Below are 26,009 nucleotides of genomic sequence, written 5' to 3'. Positions count from 1 at the left end.
CATCGCAACATGGTAAATGTGGGACTAAGATAGTACTGACCTGTGACGCTGAGATATTTTTTATGGTAAATGAAGATGTTTAAATCTGTATGGATGCAACTCCTAAGGAAATTTATGTTGCTCTGTATTATTGTACAGTAGTGATCAAATCTATTCACGGCACAAATAGAAATGCACTTTTAATGATAGGATCACTCCTGTTCCACTGTCATATAAATAATGGTGGGAACAATGAATTTAAACGAACCTTAAATTTTCTATTATTTACGGATCATTGCGACCGTAAAAGCAACAGTACAATGCCCACTTTCAGTGGTCAAATTACTTGTGTACTCTACTGTATTACCAAGAAGATGAAAAAGGGTGAAACTAAGTTGTCTACAAAGCAACGACAAAAGGATGAGTGTCAAATTGTGAGAAATCCTGAAATTAGAGAATTCTGCTATGACTCAAAGGATGGCGTTGTTTGCTTCGATAAATTATGCCGAACTTACTCGATCTCCAGCAGGGCTCCTAGATGGCCCGTTTGCGTATTCTGTGGGTTGCTGAATGCCATTGAAATCAACTCTTTGGTGTTTCTATTAAGTTCCGATTCAAAATCTGCAAAATCCGTGCTAAATCGAGGAAAATATCTAAAGAAGTTATCTATTGACTTTATAATGTAACATTTTGAGGCAAGATAAAGATCCACAATCTAGTCTTGTAATATCAAACAAACGATAGCAGGGACTGTGGGCATACATGCACAACAGAAATTGTCTATCCAATGGAACACTGCATCAGTGAGATATAACTTCAAATGTAAAACTTACTGCAATAAATTCGTATATGCAGAACATCAAGTCCGTGCAAAGAAAGGACCAAAAAACAAAAGAAGATTTTCATTGATATATAATTAGTTCAACGGTACTGTGAAATATTAAATGTTTTAATTTTGAGTCAGTGGCTGTGCGGCGTGATACAAGACTATAATATGAAGGGCGTTCAAAAAACAAAGAGTCGAATATTTTGAGAGGCGGTAGTACTCATCGAAACAAGAAAATGAGTCCAATAAACATTGGTCTGGAAACGAATATTTTTCGGGATTAAGACTGTAACACTGTTTATACGTGACGCTTCGTTGCGGGTATTATGACAGTCGTTGTATTGGTGCTCTGTCAAATGTGCTGGCACGGTATTATGATTTCTTTACTCACAGTACTCTACCTGTCATTATGTGGTCTGCAGCCAGTTGTGTGCTTCGAGTCGAGTTGTAGGCTCCGGTAATTTTGTCGAGTTTGGGTTCCTTATTTCACAGTACCGTTACCCGTGCGTACTTATTGTGGTGTCTTACCTTCTCTCAAACGTTGATTCACTTATGTATTTACTATTAGTGTTGATTATACATACAAATGGCATAGTACATTTAGTTTTCTCTCTTCCACCACTTGTTAGCAATGGAAGCCTACTACTTGACCAGTGAAATGGAAGATATGATGCTCTGCTATGGTTTAGCAAAGGGATGGAACCGGTCAGCACGTGCCCTCCACTCTCAAAAATTATCCACAGTGCAGAGTGGCTGACCTTTCCAGCTTTGAGCGACACAGGTACCCTTGCACCTCGGAAGACTGACAATGGAATGCCAAGCACAGTCCGCATGCCTGCCATGGATGAGTATGTGCTACATTTGGCGGGAAAAAATCCCTGGGACCAGTGTGCGGCGATTGGCAGCAGCAGAATGCGTGTCTCACTCTCTTATTTGAGGGGTACTTCATGAACAGTTGCAGCACCCACATCCTCTACAGCGCGTTCAGGTCTTGACACCAAAGGATCGTCAAGGGCAGACTGGGTTCTGTCAATGGCTGTTGCAGAAGTGTGCCGCAGATACACTGGTCGCATCCAAGATTTTATCTACCGTTCACGAGATATGGTGTTGTGCATTTCCATAAGTAGCCTGTATGGGCAGGTGTATATCCACAAGCAATTCAGGAAGGAGGGCATTATCACTGAATCTCAATCAACGTATGGGCAGGTGTACTAGGCTGTTGCAGAAGTGTGCCACAGATACACTGGTCACATCGAAGATTTTATCTACCGTTCACAAGACATGGTGTTGTGCATTTCCATAATGAGCCTGTATAGGCAGATGTATATCCACAAGCAATTCAGGAAAGACGGCTTTATCACTGAATCTCAATCAACTAGGTGTACTAGGCGATAGATTAATGGGGCCATATGTGCTGCAACAAAGGATAACTGGGGCACATTATCTGGTGTTTCTCATTAATGTATTGTCTACCTTGGGCGGTTCTGTCCCATTGCAGCAACTAATACAAATATGGTTCGCGCATGATGGCGTACCAGGACACCCACATCACAAAGAGTGCGAACATCTGACGCAGACATTGCAGGACCGTTTCATTGCTCGGCAGGACTCACAATTTAGCCTACTCGTTCGCAAGACTCAATCCCCTAGACTTTTGATTATGGGGACACTTGAAGAAAATGGCCTATACCACGCCAATCAAGGATGTGCTGACACTACAGGATCGCATCATCAATGTGAGCCAACAGATACAACAACAACCGTGTATATCGAAAGGGTGAATCATTCCTTACGCCAGAGGGCAGAGGGATGCATTGTCATGAATGGACGCCACGTTGAACACCCGCTGTTAACACGTGTTTATAGCAGAAAGTACGCATTTCAATACCCGTGTTTACTGGACTCATTTTTCTTGTTTTGATGAGTACTACCATCTCTCAAAGTATTTGACACTTTTTTTTAACACCCTGTATATTATCACATGTAATGGTCCTGAGAACATGGCTAATGATTGTGTGAGCTGGAAAATATGCTTTGTGATTGGACAAAAGTTGACTGCATATTGTGAAGAGTTTGTTAAGCCACCCAGCAAGATATTGGGCCAAAAAGCTCACTGGTATGCCGCATAGAGCCACACTTGTACAGAGGGTTGATTCTGATATGCATTCTTCCGATGTACGTAAACTATTCGCCAGTCATGTTACAATGGGACATTCTTAAATGTTTATAAAATAGTTGGAGTAATTAAATTAAATAACTATACTATGTGGATATTAAAGGCAAGGAATGTGTAGTAAAGGTGTCTCATGAGAGATAGATTCCTGTTACTGTAATAATCTTGAACATATTTCAGGTAGCCCTGTATAGTAAAAATAGTTTTTGTATGTTGTGAAGTAATTACTTGAGAAAGCTAAATGCATTACTCTAGTTATGTAGACAAGTCACAGACAGACAGGAATATAGTGCTATATGGACTACAGGTAAGTGAGTGATAATTGGCATTAAAGTGAGGACAGTGATGGGATACAAATGCGTCTCTATCTAAACTTAATGCTGCCATTATGTGGTCACTGGTAAACTCACTTTGCGAGTTGATAAGCTAGTTGTATTTTATGGGCGCGTTGTCACTGGTTTATTTTTCATAGTACTTGCGTTGTTTGTTTCGTCTACATATTTCTTTTGATAATACAAGTGACATCCATTATACAGAATGCTACACATGCTGCTTTTCGTAGGAGTGTTTTTGTTGTGAAGTCATATATGTAAAGTCAGGAAAGTAACGTTTATTTAACTGTTCACATGGTTCAAGCAGTTGCGTTATTTATTGTTGATTCTGAAATGCACCAGCCTAATTACAGTACTCAGTGTATATGATTGGGGAAGAAGTAATAATTATTTACTGAGCCTTGGTTGTATGTACACTCCTGGAAATTGAAATAAGAACACCGTGAATACATTGTCCCAGGAAGGGGAAACTTCATTGACACATTCCTGGGGTGAGATACATCACATGATCACACTGACAGAACCACAGGCACGTAGACACAGGCAACAGAGCATGCACAATGTCGGCACTAGTACAGTGTATATCCACCTTTCGCAGCAATGCAGGCTGCTATTCTCCCATGGAGACGATCGTAGAGATGCTGGATGTAGTCCTGTGGAACGGCTTGCCATGCCATTTCCACCTGGCGCCTCAGTTGGACCAGCGTTCGTGCTGGACGTGCAGACCGCGTGAGACGACGCTTCATCCTGTCCCAAACATGCTCAATGGGGGACAGATCCGGAGATCTTGCTGGCCAGGGTAGTTGACTTACACCTTCTAGAGCACGTTGGGTGGCACGGGATACATGCGGACGTGCATTGTCCTGTTGGAACAGCAAGTTCCCTTGCCGGTCTAGGAATGGTAGAACGATGGGTTCGATGACGGTTTGGATGTACCGTGCACTATTCAGTGTCCCCTCGACGATCACCAGTGGTGTACGGCCAGTGTAGGAGATCGCTCCCCACACCATGATGCCGGGTGTTGGCCCTGTGTGCCTCGGTCGTATGCAGTCCTGATTGTGGTGCTCACCTGCACGGCGCCAAACACGCATACGACCATCATTGGCACCAAGGCAGAAGCGACTCTAATCGCTGAAGACGACACGTCTCCATTCGTCCCTCCATTCACGCCTGTCGCGACATCACTGGAGGCGGGCTGCACGATGTTGGGGCGTGAGCGGAAGACGGCCTAACGGTGTGCGGGACCGTAGCCCAGCTTCATGGAGACGGTTGCGAATGATCCTCGCCGATACCCCAGGAGCAACAGTGTCCCTAATTTGCTGGGAAGTGGCGGTGCGGTCCCCTACGGCACTGCGTAGGATCCTACGGTCTTGGCGTGCATCCGTGCGTCGCTGCGGTCCGGTCCCAGGTCGACGGGCACGTGCACCTTCCGCCGACCACTGGCGACAACATCGATGTACTGTGGAGACCTCACGCCCCACGTGTTGAGCAATTCGGCGGTACGTCCACCCGGCCTCCCGCATGCCCACTATACGCCCTCGCTCAAAGTCCGTCAACTGCACATACGGTTCACGTCCACGCTGTCGCGGCATGCTACCAGTGTTAAAGACTGCGATGGAGCTCCGTATGCCACGGCAAACTGGCTGACACTGACGGCGGCGGTGCACAAATGCTGCGCAGCTAGCGCCATTCGACGGCCAACACCGCGGTTCCTGGTGTGTCCGCTGTGCCGTGCGTGTGATCATTGCTTGTACAGCCCTCTCGCAGTGTCCGGAGCAAGTATGGTGGGTCTGACACACCGGTGTCAATGTGTTCTTTTTTCCATTTCCAGGAGTGTAGTTAGAGCCAGATATTTTTGTGTAAAAATATCTATTTTGAGCAAAATATTGCTTCGATAAGGCTGAAACCTATAGTTTATTTTGACATACATGTTATTTTGCAATTACCATTATAATGTATGTAATTTTATACTGTTTTAAATAATAGATAGGTAGATATATAGATAGATATCCAGCTATCAGAGGCCCAGCAGGCCACGCACTGCTTCCACAAACTGCCTCCATTTCTTCCTGTTTTGTGCCCAGTTCCTCCAGGCGTCTTCAGTCACCATGGCTGCTAGGTCCTTCGCTATGTCGTCCATCAAGCTCTGCCTTGATCGTTCAATGGGGCGTTAGGTATTTGGTTTCCCCTCTAGCGCCCTCTTCGCCTGTCTTCCATCTGGCATACGGTCTACATGGCACACCCATTACATTCTTTAGCTCTTTTATGTTCTGTAGGATAGCTGGTTGTCGCATCAGAAAGTAGGCTTCCTTGTATTTCCTTCTCCTCCATTGTCCGTTATCTAAAATAGGTCCCTATATCTTCCTCATTACTCTTGTTTCTATATTAATAGTTTTTTTCGTTTTCTCGCTTAGACCTTCTCCATGTTTCTGAACCATACTTTACTGCTGGACATACCACTGGGTTGTAGATTTTCACCTTAGTGTTGAGATCGATTTAGAGCAAGGCGTCTCTCTGAGGGAATGCATTCATTTCATTTCCACTGCTTTTCTTTCTTTGATGTCCATTTTTATGTTGTTATCCATGGTAAACCAAGATCCCAAGTATTTGAACTGGTGTACTCTCTTTAAACTCTTGCCATCTATCTCAAGAAATTCTTGCTGCTCTTGTCTTCTTTCTAATTGCGTGTAGTCTATTTTGTCTTGATTCAATTTCAACCCTACCTTCTGTGTATAATTGTCCATTTTCTGATACATTCCTTTCAACTCATGCTTGATTCACTTAGTAGCACTATGTCATCTGCATCTGCATATGCTAGACAATTGAAGTTACCGTCCATCTGTACTCCTGTTACCTAAACTCTTTTAATACTTTTTCTAAATGACATTGAACAGAACGCATGAGAGAGCATCCCCTTGCCTGAGGTTTGTCTCAATCTGGAATGTTTCTGTTTTGGCTGCACTGGAACGTACTGCTGCCTTTGACCCTTCCATACAAGCTTGCACCATTATCACTAGCTTCTCAGCCATTCTGAAGTCACGCATTTCATTGTATAGGCTATTCCTGTGGATGCTGTCATATACACGTTGAAAATCGATGAACAGGCTGTAGATATCCTTATCAGTGTTTTTGAAACAGTTGTCTTAGAGTGAAAATGTGGTCTATTATCGATCGGTTTGGTCCAAAGCCAGCTTGATACTCCTGTGTATTGTTCTCTATGAATGGTTGCAACTTTCTGAGGCTAATGATGGACAGTACCGTATACATTACATTCAACATGCTGATTACTTTGTAGTTACCACATTCCATTTTGCTTCCCTTCTAGCATATTTGGCATATTATCGTCAATTTCCATTCTTCTGGTAGCGTCTCCTTCTCCCATACCAACGGGATCAGTTTATATATCTCTAAGTGTAAGGTCTCACCTCCATCCCTTATTAACTCTGATGTCCTCCCATGCGACTTTGTTGTTTCTGAGTCATTTTATTGGGATCTTCAAGTCTTCTTCACTAACTTCTCATTCTTCTTCATCTTTCCTTTCCTTCGTAGTGTCTAGGTAACATCTCATCTGGGTCTTGGAGATTCAGCAGTTCTGAGAGGTATTCTTTCCTTCTGTGTACAGTTCTTTCGTTATTATTTATCAAGTTGCCGTTCTTATCTCTAATGAAAAAGCTGGGCTCTGAAATGCATCTTTCGGATTTTTTATGTACTGGAAAAATTGCCTTGAATTGTTGTTTTGGCTCTCTGCCTCAACTTGTTATAGTAAACTGGTTAGACATATTCACTTATCTGCTCATAGGAATCGCTTTATCTCCCTTCTGACATCGATAATATGCTTCCTTTTCTGCTCACTCTTCACGTCAGCTAGCCACTTCTCCCTCACCTTCCTTCTCTTTTCTGTAGCCTTCTGGCATGTCCCTTCTTCATTATCTTATTTCTTCCCAATATATCCTCCTCTACACTTAGTACCATCGAATTTATTTCTTTCCACTTTTCTTTCACGTTCTCTCTTGCTTCCAGGGTCTCCAGGACCCGTAAACGGTTTTTAATTTGTATAGCTTATTGCTCTTTAATGGCAATTTCTCGCAGTTTCTCAGCATTCAGAGATTTTTCTAGTGTCCCCTACTTCTAGCTGAACATGAGTTTAAGCCTGCTTGTGTTCAGAGTAAGTCGAACCTACTCTCAGGTTCTGTGAATTAGTTGATCATCCTCTGAACATTCTCATTGGTCTCATCATGCAAACTGTGCCTTCCTAAAATCTCCCAGCACTATCCTGATATTTGTAGCCGGTGTGCTATTAATTGTTTGTTTTGGCTGGTCAAAGAACTCTTCCTTTTCCTCATATGTTTTATCCTCAGTGTGGGCGTGAGCACAGATGAATGTGATGTCTGACTCTTGGTTTCCAAGTACTTTGTAGGATACTCTCTTGTGATCAGGTTTGATTTCTTTAAACGAATTTACTGGTTTGTTGTGTATTACAAAAACACAATAATATGTGTTTTAAATATATAGGTTGTTTGTGGCGAAACAAGCGCTGTATCTTTTGAGAGATACAGAGGCGATTGAGTGTCCCGGGACTCACCCCGTTTCACTACTAATAGCGCCTTTATATCACCACAACGCGTTTGTACGTAGCCTACAAGTATTGCACCATAATGTAAGTATGAAATTAAAAATTATAGCTGCTTTTACATACATTGTCAACATATGCTTCATTATTTTAATGTTTAAATTGTCAAATCTTAGAGTGATCAAATGAGTATTTCCTTAAATACTTTAAGAAAATAAATAAATGGTGCTAAATAATAAAGCTATTAAGCCAAAAATTGGTCAGAATGTACAAATGTGTGTCAAAATAAACTTGATCGGAGCAATATTTTGTACAAAATAGATGTTTTTACACAAAAATCGAAGGCGCCAAGTATTAGACTTAGAAAGATGAAAGTTCATAAGAATCATCAGTTTCATATGAAAACTTGAAGTATGTGACCCTATTACGCTACTTCTAACAGTTTTGGAGTAATTTACTGATAACTAAATTTCGAACAAAAACGACCTTATATGTAGTAGATCAAGTGTTGTTTATATTAATAGTAGAAAATTTTGATCGCAGCACCTGATGAAATCCATTAAATAATAGAGCTATAACACGTTTCAAGACTTTGATGTAAATAACAAACAAAACCATGTCTCTTAAAGTTGTAGTTCAGAGGTCATGTTCTACTGTCAGTTCCGCTCTAAAAATTGTAGACGACAAAGTTTAAACGCAGTCGAGCTAATAGTTTTTCTGTGATTACAGTCAAATTAATTTCATTCATACAAAATTTACCGAAATTTTAAACTAATTCTCAGCAGTGTTATAAAATATTATGTGTCGTAGGACGCTGCCATTTACAGGCTATTACCGGGGACGTAGAGTGGGTGACAGTAGGTGTTTCCTTCGCCGTCCGCTGCGCCCACATACAAATACGACCGGGCAGTGATGAGACTGCCCATCTACAGTACGGTCCGCGTCAGTCAAACGACGGCTTACGCACTGCCTCGGGTGAAGTCACAACCTGGCCGCTACTTATTCATGTTTGTAGTAATAATAGTGATCCCACGAGGACTGTACACCGTCCTGGGTCGTTCAGATTCCTCAAAAGACTTCACATCGCGCCGTGCTACGATACGGTCCGCGTCAGTCAAACGCCACCTTGCGCGCTGCCTCGGGTGACGTGACAGCTATACTGCAGCTAAATGCATGTTTTTGGCAAAAATAGGAAGAGAACTCGCGAGGACTGTACACTGTCCTGGATCGTTTAGATTTCGCGGAAGTAACTATGTGACGCCAGTAATATTAACAAAACCGCGCACGCAGCAAGTGGCGAGATTACTTTCCACATTTGTGTAGAGCAATTAACTTAGATTAATAGAAGTCACTGCGAAAGACCATTTATTGGGAACTTACCGTAGAGGTCACATTTGCAATGCTCATAGTGCTGTTTGTGATAGAGACAGCATTAATCTTATTATCAGTTATACTACTATTTTGCGCGCCGGCCGGTGTGGCCGAGCGGTTCTAGGCGCTTCAGTCTGGAACCGCGCGACCACTACGGTCGCAGGTTCGAATTCTGCCTCGGGCATGGAGGTGTGTTATGTCTTTAGGTTGAACTATGTTGCGCATGTGAAAGTTAACAAATATATCTATCAATTACATCTCGAAATTTTCATTTATAATCATAGATTCGGAATCCGCTGAGTAAATAGAGAGTAGAAATGTTTCTTTCCGTGGGCAAGACAAGAATGTGGATTTGCAGACTGGAAACTGTGGTCAGTACATTCTCCATCACTTTCTGGCTGACCACAAAAAGTTTTCAGGCTCTCGTACAAGACGGCGCCGCCGCCCCACAGACTGTGCTTTATGAACTGGAAACCATCTGCTTTTCTTCATATATGGTAGGCCCAACCCAAGTTCAATTATTGTTATCTGTAGGCGACTATTACATTTTAGCAAAATGAGTAGCGCTGACCAAACATGAAATGCTCACGACCGCTGAATGAGAATGGAGTTATGGAACTATTACTGAAATCAGATGATGACTGCCCCCACCGTAAGTGACCTCTTTTCGACAGTGAATGAAAAGTAGTAATTATAAACAACAGGCCCGAAGGAAATAGTGATATCAAGTGTAGGAAAGAAAGTGGTCCTTCAGGGGATGTAGAGAAGTGTATTTCAGTAACAACTGAAAACAACAGGCCTGAAGAACGTAGTGTTAACGAGTGTTATAAGCAAAGTGGTGCTTCAGGGAATGACAAGTTTGGTTCAGTGCTTTCTTCTACTCCTGGTGAACACAACTCAAGAAGAGAATCTGGAGACTCCCTTTCAGTGACTGTTGTGTTTCACATACTTCTTGGAAAAAATGTAGGCAAAATAAATGGTAAAAATTCAAAGAACGTGTGGTTTGCCGCCGAGCACATTGTGCTTCGTCTCACTGGAAGGAACTTTCAGGATGATATTAACCAACAGGAGCTATGCTAACGAATTCCGTGACTATCCATGAATTATTTGATATACGCTCAGGAGGAATCTACACTCCTGGAAATGGAAAAAAGAACACATTGACACCGGTGCGTCAGACCCACCATACTTGCTCCGGACACTGCGAGAGGGCTGTACAAGCAATGATCACACGCACGGCACAGCGGACACACCAGGAACCGCGGTGTTGGCCGTCGAATGGCGCTAGCTGCGCAGCATTTGTGCACCGCCGCCGTCAGTGTCAGCCAGTTTGCCGTGGCATACGGAGCTCCATCGCAGTCTTTAACACTGGTAGCATGCCGCGACAGCGTGGACGTGAACCGTATGTGCAGTTGACGGACTTTGAGCGAGGGCGTATAGTGGGCATGCGGGAGGCCGGGTGGACGTACCGCCGAATTGCTCAACACGTGGGGCGTGAGGTCTCCACAGTACATCGATGTTGTCGCCAGTGGTCGGCGGAAGGTGCACGTGCCCGTCGACCTGGGACCGGACCGCAGCGACGCACGGATGCACGCCAAGACCGTAGGATCCTACGCAGTGCCGTAGGGGACCGCACCGCCACCTCCCAGCAAATTAGGGACACTGTTGCTCCTGGGGTATCGGCGAGGACCATTCGCAACCGTCTCCATGAAGCTGGGCTACGGTCCCGCACACCGTTAGGCCGTCTTCCGCTCACGCCCCAACATCGTGCAGCCCGCCTCCAGTGGTGTCGCGACAGGCGTGAATGGAGGGACGAATGGAGACGTGTCGTCTTCAGCGATGAGAGTCGCTTCTGCCTTGGTGCCAATGATGGTCGTATGCGTGTTTGGCGCCGTGCAGGTGAGCGCCACAATCAGGACTGCATATGACCGAGGCACACAGGGCCAACACCCGGCATCATGGTGTGGGGAGCGATCTCCTATACTGGCCGTACACCACTGGTGATCGTCGAGGGGACACTGAATAGTGCACGGTACATCCAAACCGTCATCGAACCCATCGTTCTACCATTCCTAGACCGGCAATGGAACTTGCTGTTCCAACAGGACAATGCACGTCCGCATGTATCCCGTGCCACCCAACGTGCTCTAGAAGGTGTAAGTCAACTACCCTGGCCAGCAAGATCTCCGGATCTGTCCCCCATTGAGCATGTTTGGGACTGGATGAAGCGTCGTCTCACGCGGTCTGCACGTCCAGCACGAACGCTGGTCCAACTGAGGCGCCAGGTGGAAATGGCATGGCAAGCCGTTCCACAGGACTACATCCAGCATTTCTACGATCGTCTCCATGGGAGAATAGCAGCCTGCATTGCTGCGAACGGTGGATATACACTGTACTAGTGCCGACATTGTGCATGCTCTGTTGCCTGTTCAAAAAATGGTTCAAATGGCTCTGAGCACTATGGGACTCAACTGCTGTGGTCATTAGTCCCCTAGAACTTAGAACTACTTAAACCTAACTAACCTAAGGACATCACAAACATCCATGCCCGAGGCAGGATTCGAACCTGCGACCGTAGCAGTCACACGGTTCCGGACAGCGCGCCTAGAACCGCGAGACCACCGCGGCCGGCCTGTGTTGCCTGTGTCTATGTGCCTGTGGTTCTGTCAGTGTGATCATGTGATGTATCTGACCCCAGGAATGTGTCAATAAAGTTTCCCCTTCCTGGGAAAATGAATTCACGGTGTTCTTATTTCAATTTCCAGGAGTGTATTTTCGTGGTATAATGTCACAGGCTAGATTCGAATTCCTGGTTGGTGCTTCCGCTTTGGTCTTCGCGAAGGTAGTAGTGCACTTCGAACGAATACAGACTGGCTGCAATTAGACACATCACGTTATCAAAACCAGACAGGAGTTCTATGTGACATCAGAGTATTGTACGATTGATGAGCAGTTGCTTGGTTTTGAGAGGCTGTATTTTTGAAATGTTCATTCCATCGCAACATGGTAAATGTGGGACTAAGATAGTACTGACCTGTGACGCTGAGATATTTTTTATGGTAAATGAAGATGTTTAAATCTGTATGGATGCAACTCCTAAGGAAATTTATGTTGCTCTGTATTATTGTACAGTAGTGATCAAATCTATTCACGGCACAAATAGAAATGCACTTTTAATGATAGGATCACTCCTGTTCCACTGTCATATAAATAATGGTGGGAACAATGAATTTAAACGAACCTTAAATTTTCTATTATTTACGGATCATTGCGACCGTAAAAGCAACAGTACAATGCCCACTTTCAGTGGTCAAATTACTTGTGTACTCTACTGTATTACCAAGAAGATGAAAAAGGGTGAAACTAAGTTGTCTACAAAGCAACGACAAAAGGATGAGTGTCAAATTGTGAGAAATCCTGAAATTAGAGAATTCTGCTATGACTCAAAGGATGGCGTTGTTTGCTTCGATAAATTATGCCGAACTTACTCGATCTCCAGCAGGGCTCCTAGATGGCCCGTTTGCGTATTCTGTGGGTTGCAGAATGCCATTGAAATCAACTCTTTGGTGTTTCTATTAAGTTCCGATTCAAAATCTGCAAAATCCGTGCTAAATCGAGGAAAATATCTAAAGAAGTTATCTATTGACTTTATAATGTAACATTTTGAGGCAAGATAAAGATCCACAATCTAGTCTTGTAATATCAAACAAACGATAGCAGGGACTGTGGGCATACATGCACAACAGAAATTGTCTATCCAATGGAACACTGCATCAGTGAGATATAACTTCAAATGTAAAACTTACTGCAATAAATTCGTATATGCAGAACATCAAGTCCGTGCAAAGAAAGGACAAAAAAACAAAAGAAGATTTTCATTGATATATAATTAGTTCAACGGTACTGTGAAATATTAAATGTTTTAATTTTGAGTCAGTGGCTGTGCGGCGTGATACAAGACTATAATATGAAGGGCGTTCAAAAAACAAAGAGTCGAATATTTTGAGAGGCGGTAGTACTCATCGAAACAAGAAAATGAGTCCAATAAACATTGGTCTGGAAACGAATATTTTTCGGGATTAAGACTGTAACACTGTTTATACGTGACGCTTCGTTGCGGGTATTATGACAGTCGTTGTATTGGTGCTCTGTCAAATGTGCTGGCACGGTATTATGATTTCTTTACTCACAGTACTCTACCTGTCATTATGTGGTCTGCAGCCAGTTGTGTGCTTCGAGTCGAGTTGTAGGCTCCGGTAATTTTGTCGAGTTTGGGTTCCTTATTTCACAGTACCGTTACCCGTGCGTACTTATTGTGGTGTCTTACCTTCTCTCAAACGTTGATTCACTTATGTATTTACTATTAGTGTTGATTATACATACAAATGGCATAGTACATTTAGTTTTCTCTCTTCCACCACTTGTTAGCAATGGAAGCCTACTACTTGACCAGTGAAATGGAAGATATGATGCTCTGCTATGGTTTAGCAAAGGGATGGAACCGGTCAGCACGTGCCCCCCACTCTCAAAAATTATCCACAGTGCAGAGTGGCTGACCTTTCCAGCTTTGAGCGACACAGGTACCCTTGCACCTCGGAAGACTGACAATGGAATGCCAAGCACAGTCCGCATGCCTGCCATGGATGAGTATGTGCTACATTTGGCGGGAAAAAATCCCTGGGACCAGTGTGCGGCGATTGGCAGCAGCAGAATGCGTGTCTCACTCTCTTATTTGAGGGGTACTTCATGAACAGTTGCAGCACCCACATCCTCTACAGCGCGTTCAGGTCTTGACACCAAAGGATCGTCAAGGGCAGACTGGGTTCTGTCAATGGCTGTTGCAGAAGTGTGCCGCAGATACACTGGTCGCATCCAAGATTTTATCTACCGTTCACGAGATATGGTGTTGTGCATTTCCATAAGTAGCCTGTATGGGCAGGTGTATATCCACAAGCAATTCAGGAAGGAGGGCATTATCACTGAATCTCAATCAACGTATGGGCAGGTGTACTAGGCTGTTGCAGAAGTGTGCCACAGATACACTGGTCACATCGAAGATTTTATCTACCGTTCACAAGACATGGTGTTGTGCATTTCCATAATGAGCCTGTATAGGCAGATGTATATCCACAAGCAATTCAGGAAAGACGGCTTTATCACTGAATCTCAATCAACTAGGTGTACTAGGCGATAGATTAATGGGGCCATATGTGCTGCAACAAAGGATAACTGGGGCACATTATCTGGTGTTTCTCATTAATGTATTGTCTACCTTGGGCGGTTCTGTCCCATTGCAGCAACTAATACAAATATGGTTCGCGCATGATGGCGTACCAGGACACCCACATCACAAAGAGTGCGAACATCTGACGCAGACATTGCAGGACCGTTTCATTGCTCGGCAGGACTCACAATTTAGCCTACTCGTTCGCAAGACTCAATCCCCTAGACTTTTGATTATGGGGACACTTGAAGAAAATGGCCTATACCACGCCAATCAAGGATGTGCTGACACTACAGGATCGCATCATCAATGTGAGCCAACAGATACAACAACAACCGTGTATATCGAAAGGGTGAATCATTCCTTACGCCAGAGGGCAGAGGGATGCTTTGTCATGAATGGACGCCACGTTGAACACCCGCTGTTAACACGTGTTTATAGCAGAAAGTACGCATTTCAATACCCGTGTTTACTGGACTCATTTTTCTTGTTTTGATGAGTACTACCATCTCTCAAAGTATTTGACACTTTTTTTTAACACCCTGTATATTATCACATGTAATGGTCCTGAGAACATGGCTAATGATTGTGTGAGCTGGAAAATATGCTTTGTGATTGGACAAAAGTTGACTGCATATTGTGAAGAGTTTGTTAAGCCACCCAGCAAGATATTGGGCCAAAAAGCTCACTGGTATGCCGCATAGAGCCACACTTGTACAGAGGGTTGATTCTGATATGCATTCTTCCGATGTACGTAAACTATTCGCCAGTCATGTTACAATGGGACATTCTTAAATGTTTATAAAATAGTTGGAGTAATTAAATTAAATAACTATACTATGTGGATATTAAAGGCAAGGAATGTGTAGTAAAGGTGTCTCATGAGAGATAGATTCCTGTTACTGTAATAATCTTGAACATATTTCAGGTAGCCCTGTATAGTAAAAATAGTTTTTGTATGTTGTGAAGTAATTACTTGAGAAAGCTAAATGCATTACTCTAGTTATGTAGACAAGTCACAGACAGACAGGAATATAGTGCTATATGGACTACAGGTAAGTGAGTGATAATTGGCATTAAAGTGAGGACAGTGATGGGATACAAATGCGTCTCTATCTAAACTTAATGCTGCCATTATGTGGTCACTGGTAAACTCACTTTGCGAGTTGATAAGCTAGTTGTATTTTATGGGCGCGTTGTCACTGGTTTATTTTTCATAGTACTTGCGTTGTTTGTTTCGTCTACATATTTCTTTTGATAATACAAGTGACATCCATTATACAGAATGCTACACATGCTGCTTTTCGTAGGAGTGTTTTTGTTGTGAAGTCATATATGTAAAGTCAGGAAAGTAACGTTTATTTAACTGTTCACATGGTTCAAGCAGTTGCGTTATTTATTGTTGATTCTGAAATGCACCAGCCTAATTACAGTACTCAGTGTATATGATTGGGGAAGAAGTAATAATTATTTACTGAGCCTTGGTTGTATGTACACTCCTGGAAATTGAAATAAGAACACCGTGAATACATTGTCCCAGGAAGGGGAAACTTCATTGACACATTCCTGGGGTGAGATACATCACATGATCACACTGACAGAACCACAGGCACGTAGACACAGGCAACAGAGCATGCACAATGTCGGCACTAGTACAGTGTATATCCACCTTTCGCAGCAATGCAGGCTGCTATTCTCCCATGGAGACGATCGTAGAGATGCTGGATGTAGTCCTGTGGAACGGCTTGCCATGCCATTTCCACCTGGCGCCTCAGTTGGACCAGCGTTCGTGCTGGACGTGCAGACCGCGTGAGACGACGCTTCATCCTGTCCCAAACATGCTCAATGGGGGACAGATCCGGAGATCTTGCTGGCCAGGGTAGTTGACTTACACCTTCTAGAGCACGTTGGGTGGCACGGGATACATGCGGACGTGCATTGTCCTGTTGGAACAGCAAGTTCCCTTGCCGGTCTAGGAATGGTAGAACGATGGGTTCGATGACGGTTTGGATGTACCGTGCACTATTCAGTGTCCCCTCGACGATCACCAGTGGTGTACGGCCAGTGTAGGAGATCGCTCCCCACACCATGATGCCGGGTGTTGGCCCTGTGTGCCTCGGTCGTATGCAGTCCTGATTGTGGTGCTCACCTGCACGGCGCCAAACACGCATACGACCATCATTGGCACCAAGGCAGAAGCGACTCTAATCGCTGAAGACGACACGTCTCCATTCGTCCCTCCATTCACGCCTGTCGCGACATCACTGGAGGCGGGCTGCACGATGTTGGGGCGTGAGCGGAAGACGGCCTAACGGTGTGCGGGACCGTAGCCCAGCTTCATGGAGACGGTTGCGAATGATCCTCGCCGATACCCCAGGAGCAACAGTGTCCCTAATTTGCTGGGAAGTGGCGGTGCGGTCCCCTACGGCACTGCGTAGGATCCTACGGTCTTGGCGTGCATCCGTGCGTCGCTGCGGTCCGGTCCCAGGTCGACGGGCACGTGCACCTTCCGCCGACCACTGGCGACAACATCGATGTACTGTGGAGACCTCACGCCCCACGTGTTGAGCAATTCGGCGGTACGTCCACCCGGCCTCCCGCATGCCCACTATACGCCCTCGCTCAAAGTCCGTCAACTGCACATACGGTTCACGTCCACGCTGTCGCGGCATGCTACCAGTGTTAAAGACTGCGATGGAGCTCCGTATGCCACGGCAAACTGGCTGACACTGACGGCGGCGGTGCACAAATGCTGCGCAGCTAGCGCCATTCGACGGCCAACACCGCGGTTCCTGGTGTGTCCGCTGTGCCGTGCGTGTGATCATTGCTTGTACAGCCCTCTCGCAGTGTCCGGAGCAAGTATGGTGGGTCTGACACACCGGTGTCAATGTGTTCTTTTTTCCATTTCCAGGAGTGTATTTTGGTGGTGTTTCTGTGATTTATAAGTACCAGCAGTTTCAAAACTGATGTATTGGCACATTAATCATGTACAACTAGATTGTTTATGAAACGCAGGACTACAGACTGCTGTCGACCGTTTACTTTCTCATTGGTGTTAATAACTATTTCTATGTATTATAATTCAGTACACAGCATTGCAATGATTTACCTTTCATTTTCGTGTCAGATTGCATTAAATATTAGACAGGGCACTTTTCACATGCTAATTGAAATATAGATAACAAAGCATTTTAGTCACTTTCATATAAATGAGACAGAAGTGATGCAGAAAAGTGAGGAGAGGGGGGTGGGGGGAGATAGGGTGGAGATTACAATGACCCGGCTCAAGGAGTGCGCTCCACACATCGCCGTCGGAAATCATTAGTTCTTTGGCTGCGTGTTGTGTAATGGTGCTCACTCAGAGGTCTACTAGGTTCCCATCTGTCTGATCAAACGGATCCTGTTTCACGAAGGCGGCCATCATAAATGATACACGTGTCTATCATATCGGTTTACAGTGTAAAGCCATCAAAAACCTTTCAAACTCAGTAGAATCTTTCATGTGCACGTATCATAACATGAACAGTAATAAAGGTTTATCAGGTGATGTGGATACTGTTGGCATTAATGATGACTTTTCCTAACGTGAAACAGTATTACAAGTCAGATTCCTGTGTCAACCTGTTGCATACGAAGCAGTCAAACTAACTATAAACATTGGCCTAAAGGAACTGTAGTGTCAAATTCTGCTGGAACCGCAGGTGCACTTGTGACATTTGCATGAGAGTTTCTCAAACTCAGCTAATAAGTGTAGAATTTTCTTTACATTTTTTATCTATAGTTTGCTCAGTTTGCTTCATACTTCATAAATTTTTATTCCTCTCCTGTATAAATGGCTTCGTAGTGAGTGAGCAGGCTCAGAGACTTACAGCATTTTAGAAAGCTTTAGGAAAGCGACATGACGTTGGGATAGAATCACTGAAGTATTCACAGAAGTACGGATTCGCGAAACACAAGTTCATAGCTACGAAAGTGCCCTTTAGTTTGGCATTGATTCCCACGTTTGAGGCATTACGAAGAGAGTGCGCCCAGGTTTCTCCAGTGCACTAGACGTATCCGGAATGCTCAAGCTGAGATTCGAGGGCAGCCTTCGTTCAGCCTGTCACCACCCACAGCTTCACCCCCAATCGCCTCCTCGACCGCCGACGGCGCAAGAACCAGACCTGGCAGCCTAGTGGAGGGGATTATAAACATTGGGACTTACGCAAAATCTCAAAACACCGCCAGAAGGTGAAGAGTATGACACTCGTCGAAACATCCCCTAGCTTAACACAGCCAACCCGCTGGAATCACGAGAGCACTTCATCAATAGCAAATACAAGGAAGGTCTATATTGACATGCTTCGAATAAAATCGCAAACAATTTTTTTGTTCGATACATTCCAGTCTTTCCTTGGTGTTTTTATTGCTTACAGTTCATTATACCACCACAGTAATTACTCACTGTTGTCTTAACACACGTCACTGTATGTCGTCCACCCGGTAGCTGAGTGGTCAGCGCGACAGAATGTCAATCCTAAGGGCCTGGGTTCGATTCCCGGCTAGGTCGGAGATTTTCTCCGCTCAGGGATTGTGTGTTGTGTTGACCTACTCATCATCATTTCATCCCCATCGACGCGCAGGTCGCCGAAGTGGCGTCAAATGAAAAGACTTGCACCCGGCGAATCGTCTACCTGACGGGAGGCCCTAGTCACAAGACATTTATTTTATTATTTATATCAGTGTAGCCCATATATTCCATTCCTCTCTGATTCCGTGAAGATCCTTTACTGTCATCCATCTCACTAGTCTCCAGCATCCTTCTATAGCACCACGTCTCTAACGTGCGATTAAATTTTCCTCTACTTTCCCACAGTCGATGTGTATACAATTTTAGCACATAGTGGGAGAGACTGCTGCTGCCGTCCAATCTTTAAAAACACATAACTTATATATAAAAATTAATAGTGTGTTACCAAGTGAAGAAATTAATTAATAGTGATTTAACTTAGTAACACCAATAATCAGTCGACCAAGTCAACATAATAAATGTTAATTGTCAGATCAGGTAGTCAGCCACATAAATTGTACCCTACTTCTACTTTCGTCCCATGAGGTGCGACAACGATAGCGCAATGAATTGAATCATCTTAGAGTCGCGGAAAAGGGCGAGAAAACCCCTTCGAAAGTCATGGGGCAGTAGGACTGGCAGAGGGATCTCTAGAGTTCAACAGCCTGGCGTCGTAGGTACGGAGCACAATGTGCTTCCGCTACGTTTAATTCTAAATGATCATGCTTTGCTAACTGTGGGAGATGCTCTTCCTTGGTTTGGCAAAGTAAGAGTCCTGTGTGGTCCTTTTCCGGTCACCACTGCTTGAGTTGGTTTCCGGAGCCCTGTAGTGCGGAACCTGCTCGACGGAAAAATTTCAACCCCTATCCTGCGTTACGCTCTGTGCTCAGTTTCGCTGCAGTTATTCAGTCGTTCTCGGTTCGTCTCCTTTGCCACTTCCACAAATGAGCAGCGTCCCACGACATAAGTTTGCCTCGTCATTACTCTACCCTGCTACGTTTTGTGTGTGTGTGTGTATATATATATATATATATATATATATATATATATGTGGGGGGGGGTGTAGGTGCATGTGTACAGCTAGGTGCTAACTTAAATCAATGTGGTTCTGGCAAGCCAACGGCCTACTTATTGCTAACTCCTTAATAAACTCCATGTTTTCATCCCATAAACATATTTTGTTACTATGGTGATTCACTGTGGCAATGAGGAGAGCCCTTATTACCTTATTCCTTGCAAAATACGGTATAGGCAAACGAAACCGAATTGCTTCTGCTAGGGGTATATTATTTTTCTATCCTCGTTGCTTATGAAATAATTTCGCAGTTGCGGCAACGCCTCTCTAGACGATTACCTTTCCCAACCACTTACGTCGACCAGGCTATCACCTCACTCCCACCTAATCGCAAAAGTAGTGTTCCAAACGTAAATTCTCAGAAATATCATCCTCAAATTAAGTTCTAAATTTGATACCAGCAGACTTCTTTCAGCAAGTAGTTTCCTCCTCTAATCTGCTTCTTCTATACTCTTTCGTCGTACATCATGCGTCATTTTGGCACCCAAGTAGCACACTTCTTATTATTTCACACTGATAATCCGTATCGCGGACTGGCCGTGCGGTTTGAGGCGCCATGTCACGGATTGCGGCCCCTCCCGCCGAAGGTTCAAGTCCTCCCTCGGGCCTGGGTGTGAGTGTGTTGTTCTTAGCCGAAGTTATATTAAGTTAGTTTAAGTAGAGTGTAAGTCTTGTGACCGATGACCTCAACAGTTTAGTCCCTTAGGAATTCACACACATTTGAACATTTGAACTGAAAAAACTCCAAAGAAACTGGTACAGGCATACGTATTCAAATACAGAAATATGTCAACAGGCAGAATACGGTGCTGCGATGGGCAACACCTATATAACATAGCAAGTGTCTGGCGCAATCGTTAGATCGGTTATCGTTGCTACAATGGAAGGTTATCAAGATTTAAGTGCGTTTGAACTTGGTGTTATAGATGGCGCATGAGCGACGGGGCACAGCATCTCCGAGATAGCGATGAAGGGGCATCTTCTTGTACGACCATTTCACGAGCGTACCGTGAATATCAGGAATCAGGGTAATACATCAAATCTCCGACATCGCTGTGGTCGGAAAAAGATTGTGCAATAACGGGACCAACGACGATTGAAGAGAATCTTTCAACTTGCTAATCTGCAGCTAACTGCTACAGATTTCAGTGCTGGGCCATCAACAAGTGTCAGCGTGCGAACCATTCAACGAATAATCATCGATATGGATTTTCGGAGCCGAAGACCTACTCGTGTACCCTTGACGACTGCACGCCAAAAAACTATACACCTCGCCTGGACCCCTCAACACTGACAGTGGACTGATGATGACTGGAAACTTGCTGGCTGGTCGGACGAGTCCCGTTTCAAATTGCATCGAGAAGATGACCGTGTACGGGAATGGAGACCACCTTAAGAAACGATGGAACCTGCATGTCAGCAGGGGACTTTTCAAGCTGGTGGAGGCTCTGTAATTGTGTGAAGCGTGTGCAGTTGGAGTGATGTAGGACCCCTGATACCTCTAGATACAGCTCTGATAGGTGAGAAGTAAGTAAGCATCCGGTCTGATTACCTGCATCCGTTCATGTCCATTGTGCATTCCGATGGACTTCGGCAATTGCAGCAGAACAATGTGGTACCCCACACACCCAGAATGGCTACAGAGTGGCTCTAGGAACACTTTTCTGAGTTGAAACATTTCCGCTGGCCACCAGCCTCCCCAGGCACTAACATTATTGAGCAAATGTGGGATGCCTTTCGACGTGCTGTTCAGAAGCGATCTCCACCCCCTTGTACTCTTACTGATTTTTGGACATCTCTGCAGAATTCATTGTGTGAAATACCTCCTGCAGTATTTCAGGCGTTAGTATAATTCATGCCACGTCATGACGTGGCACACATGCCTGCTCGCGAAGGTCCTACACGATATTAAGTAGGTGTACCAGTTTCTTTGGCTCTTTAGTGTATATATTTTCACTCTGAATTTTAATCCCACACATGTATTCCCCTTTTACTTCAGTGCCTTTTGGGCGTCTTTCACCTAATCAGATCTCACCTGTATTACATCATGTAGTTCCAGTACATTCTTACTCACATTGTCAGAGCTTCCTACCGCTTGTGCCTATTTCGCAGAGAATTTCAAAAATCGTGAACCAATTTAGATCGTCAAACGATTTTTATGTCGAAAACCGCGAGGAGTGTCGCGATTTATTTTGCGTCTCGCCTTTATCATTAGAATCAACATGAGAGGAAGAGGAGGTGGAGATTAGTGTTTAACGTCCGGTCGACATTAAAGAAGGAGCACAAGCTTGGCGAACAGAAGGATGGAAAAGAAAGCGGCCGTACTCTTTCGAAGAAACCATCCCGCCATTTGCCATAAGCGATTTAAAGAAATCACGGGAAACCTAAATTATGACGGACGGAGGGGTTCTGCAATGTGAGAACATCCTCTCTGGGGCTTCATGTTACCTACAGCAAAAATGATTATCAACTAACGATTCTTCTTTCCCAAGCAAGGTGGCGCAGTGATTAGCACAGTGGCCTCGCATTTGGGAGCACAGTGTTTCGAATGTCTGTCCAGTCTTCCAGATTTAGGGTTTCAGTCAGATCCGTAGCTGGCTTACGGAAAATTCCGGAATGATTCCACTGAAAGGTCACGGCCGAATTCCTTACCCATACTTCCGAACTCCAAACTAATGCTCCGTCCGTAGTGACCTGGTCGTCATCGGAGTCTTTAATACATCCTTTTTTTTTATTTTATTTTCCATCCTTCTGTATGTCATTCCAGTCAGCAACTTATTTCCTTAAGGTGACAGTGAAGTGGTTTTTGCATTTATCTCTACTTGCCTTTACCACTATACTGTGGATAACGCAGTATGTTTCAGAATTTCGGATGCTAAGTCTCCCGTCTCATAGATTCAATGCAGGAAACAGGGTAGTCGTTTGATTGCTGTATCCCCCTATAGTTTTAGAAACTATGCGAGAATCTTATGTAATCCTTATGCGTTCTTTGATGCAAGCTTTCGGAAGCTAATCAACCCTAACTCCTGCCGCCTATCACTTCCAAAGTGACACAAATTTCCTTCGCTTGCTAGTCAGCGGGCAAGTCTTCTCCTTCGTGGAGTCCCTTAACGTACTCTTTCCACATATCCGCTTTGTTCTTCGTGCTTAACAGTGGGATTCATTTTACGCCTCGTTGGTGCCTTTGCCTTTCATTTAATCGAAGAGTGTATTGACTCAGCTATTTGCTGAATCTTTCCTTCCGAGTACTTTTTCCTGTTCGACTTCTTCACATTTTTTCCCGCTGCAGTTTCGATTTAGGTTTCATGAACTTCTAGTTCTTTACAGTTTTAACCCTAAAAGGGTGTTGTGACTTCTTTGCATCATAAATGGCGTTGGGGGATCTGAAAGGGTACTATTACATTTTACCCATGAAAAGTTATTTATTTTCTTTTCAATACAAATATTTATTCATAAATGTCGTATTCCCATATACTAGAACACGAAACATCATTTTGACACAAGAAACTCGAAGTAAGTCAAAAGAATAAGACACGGTTATGTAGCCCTGTATAACAGTGACGTGAAATGGAACATAAAAATACAAACGAGTTTAGTGTATTGGGAACAAAATGAAAAGTAAAACATTGCTACAATATGAACATAGAAGCTGTGAAAATTAAGCAACATATAGTGAACTTACATATACAGTAATATTAAATTTTTCACAAATGGTCAATGTTCACTAAAGTGCTCTTCTCCACACTCCTTGTACAGCACTTGACGAAGAGTTTAGCAAACTCCATCTAAAATGTTTCTGATAAACACTCCCCACACCTCTGATGAACTGCAAGAGTCTCCCAGTCTGATTACTGGGCCTTTCACTGTAGAAACGTCCTTGACAGCATTAAGGCTGGGGTTCTTACACTCCTTTAACGTCCAATAGCGGACCAGGAACATATCTTCCTGGGACAGAAAGTAGAGTCTCCTCTCAGTTTACATTTATCTTTTCATTACCTGGTTCATTTCAGTCACAGCATTTTTCTGGAGCAGTCTAGTGTTCACTATTGCAAGAAGGGTCATTTTCATCTTGGACGTAATTTGCATTGCACCTTCTTCTTCGAACGTCTTCCTCACAAACTGCGGAAAAATTTGTAAATTTGCGGTAAGGTCTTATGGGACCAAACTGTTGAGGTCATCGGTCCCTAGCCTTACGCACTACTTAATGTAACTGAAACTAACTTACGCTAAGAAGGACAAACACACCCATGCCTGAGGAAGGACTCGAATCTCCGACAGGGGGAGCCGCGCGGACCATGAGGAGAGGCCCAAGATCGCGCGGCTACCCCGCGTGGCAGTCCGGATAATTTGGATCACACTCTGACATTTATGAATAAGAACTCGAAGCCACTGTAACGCGGGAAATAGGTGGAAATCTAAAAATAAAACGGTTAGTTCATAAGTAAATTTTCACCATGCAGGAAACAGGAACATTATACTGTCGCGAAGTCAATATCGGCACAAATAAAACTTTACAGCGGTGCACTGAGAAAGTGGACGACTGGTCACTTGTTCTAGTTCGTCTTCAGGTCGGTTACCAACTGCCGGCTAGGTATGTAGTACGGCAAATAGTACAATGATCAGCAGAGGATATGGCAGGGTTGTGCAGATTTACTACATCTAAAAGGGCCCCACTATCCCATGTATGTTGCCGTATTACGTGGTTTTATGGACATTCTTATACTTCCTTGTTTTGTCGGTCACTTGGTGTATTTTTTCTGTTACTCAATATGGCGTCGTACTTATATTTCTGTCCCAAATTCGTAATTGCGGTTTTCAGAGATTTGAACTGAAATATTGCAGTGTTTACAGTCTCACACTTTATACTGACATATTCCTTGATGGGTAGTGTCTCACTTCTTTCCACAGTAGTTCAGTCTGACGACTCTATTAAACTTCAACCTACTCTCACCACTACTTTATTCTAATTTGAGTCTATATTTACTACTTGGAACACATTATAATAGGGAATCTTCTTTTGGAATCTCTGTCTGCCCATGATGCAATCAAGCTGTTATATTTCCTTGTCTCCAGGTCTCCTCCAATTATACCTCCATCCAGTGTGAGTCTTGAAGAGCGTATTGCAAATAGGGTTTTGAAACTTCCTGACATATTAAAACTGTGTGGTGGACCGAGACTCGAACTCGTAACCATTGTCTTTCACGGGCAAGTGCTGTGCCGACTAAATACCGTTTTAATTATTAGTAGCGAGTCGGTATAATCTCGTAAATGTGTCTTATGTTCCTTCTCCTACTATCCGTCCCTCTTTATGAGATATTCATCTGTCTTTACACAACAATATTCCGTTCAATGGTGACATATACTTTTTGTATCTCCTCATTATCTGCTGATGGCTATGGAATGTATACACAAACTGTTCTTTTTGGCGTTTATTTGCTATCGACGTTCAAGAGATTGCCCACAGTAACTGGTTGTGTGCCGTATCTTCATATTCATAACGAATACTACTCCCGTTTGAGGCCTACTGTTTTATGAAGCTGACGCACTAAATCTAGACTGCGTCTTTAGATTTCCCTATTGAGCCTTTCCATCTTCACCAGAACATTAAATTTTTTAACATACTAAGTTTCTGCTCTTTAAACGTTATCCTATCATTTGTTATCAATCTTTTGCTCTTTGTCATCTACCTTTGTTGTCCCTCCCTAGATCCAACTTGTGGGACTAGGAAGAGTCTTTTCCCAATGGCAAGATCGTTAAGATAATTTTATTTTTTATTTTTTGTCACTTATACGCTACATGCTTTTTGGATACACGGTACTTTAATTCAGTTCTTTCCTTAGCCTTCTGCCACTCTTTATATCCGCTGATTCTTCGGCTTTTAGGGCAATTCTCATACCACCGGGATGTGGT

Source organism: Schistocerca nitens, chromosome 6 (genome assembly GCF_023898315.1).
Source record: "Schistocerca nitens isolate TAMUIC-IGC-003100 chromosome 6, iqSchNite1.1, whole genome shotgun sequence".
Lineage (NCBI taxonomy): Eukaryota > Metazoa > Arthropoda > Insecta > Orthoptera > Acrididae > Schistocerca > Schistocerca nitens.
Note: the sequence above shows the minus strand (reverse complement) of the source record.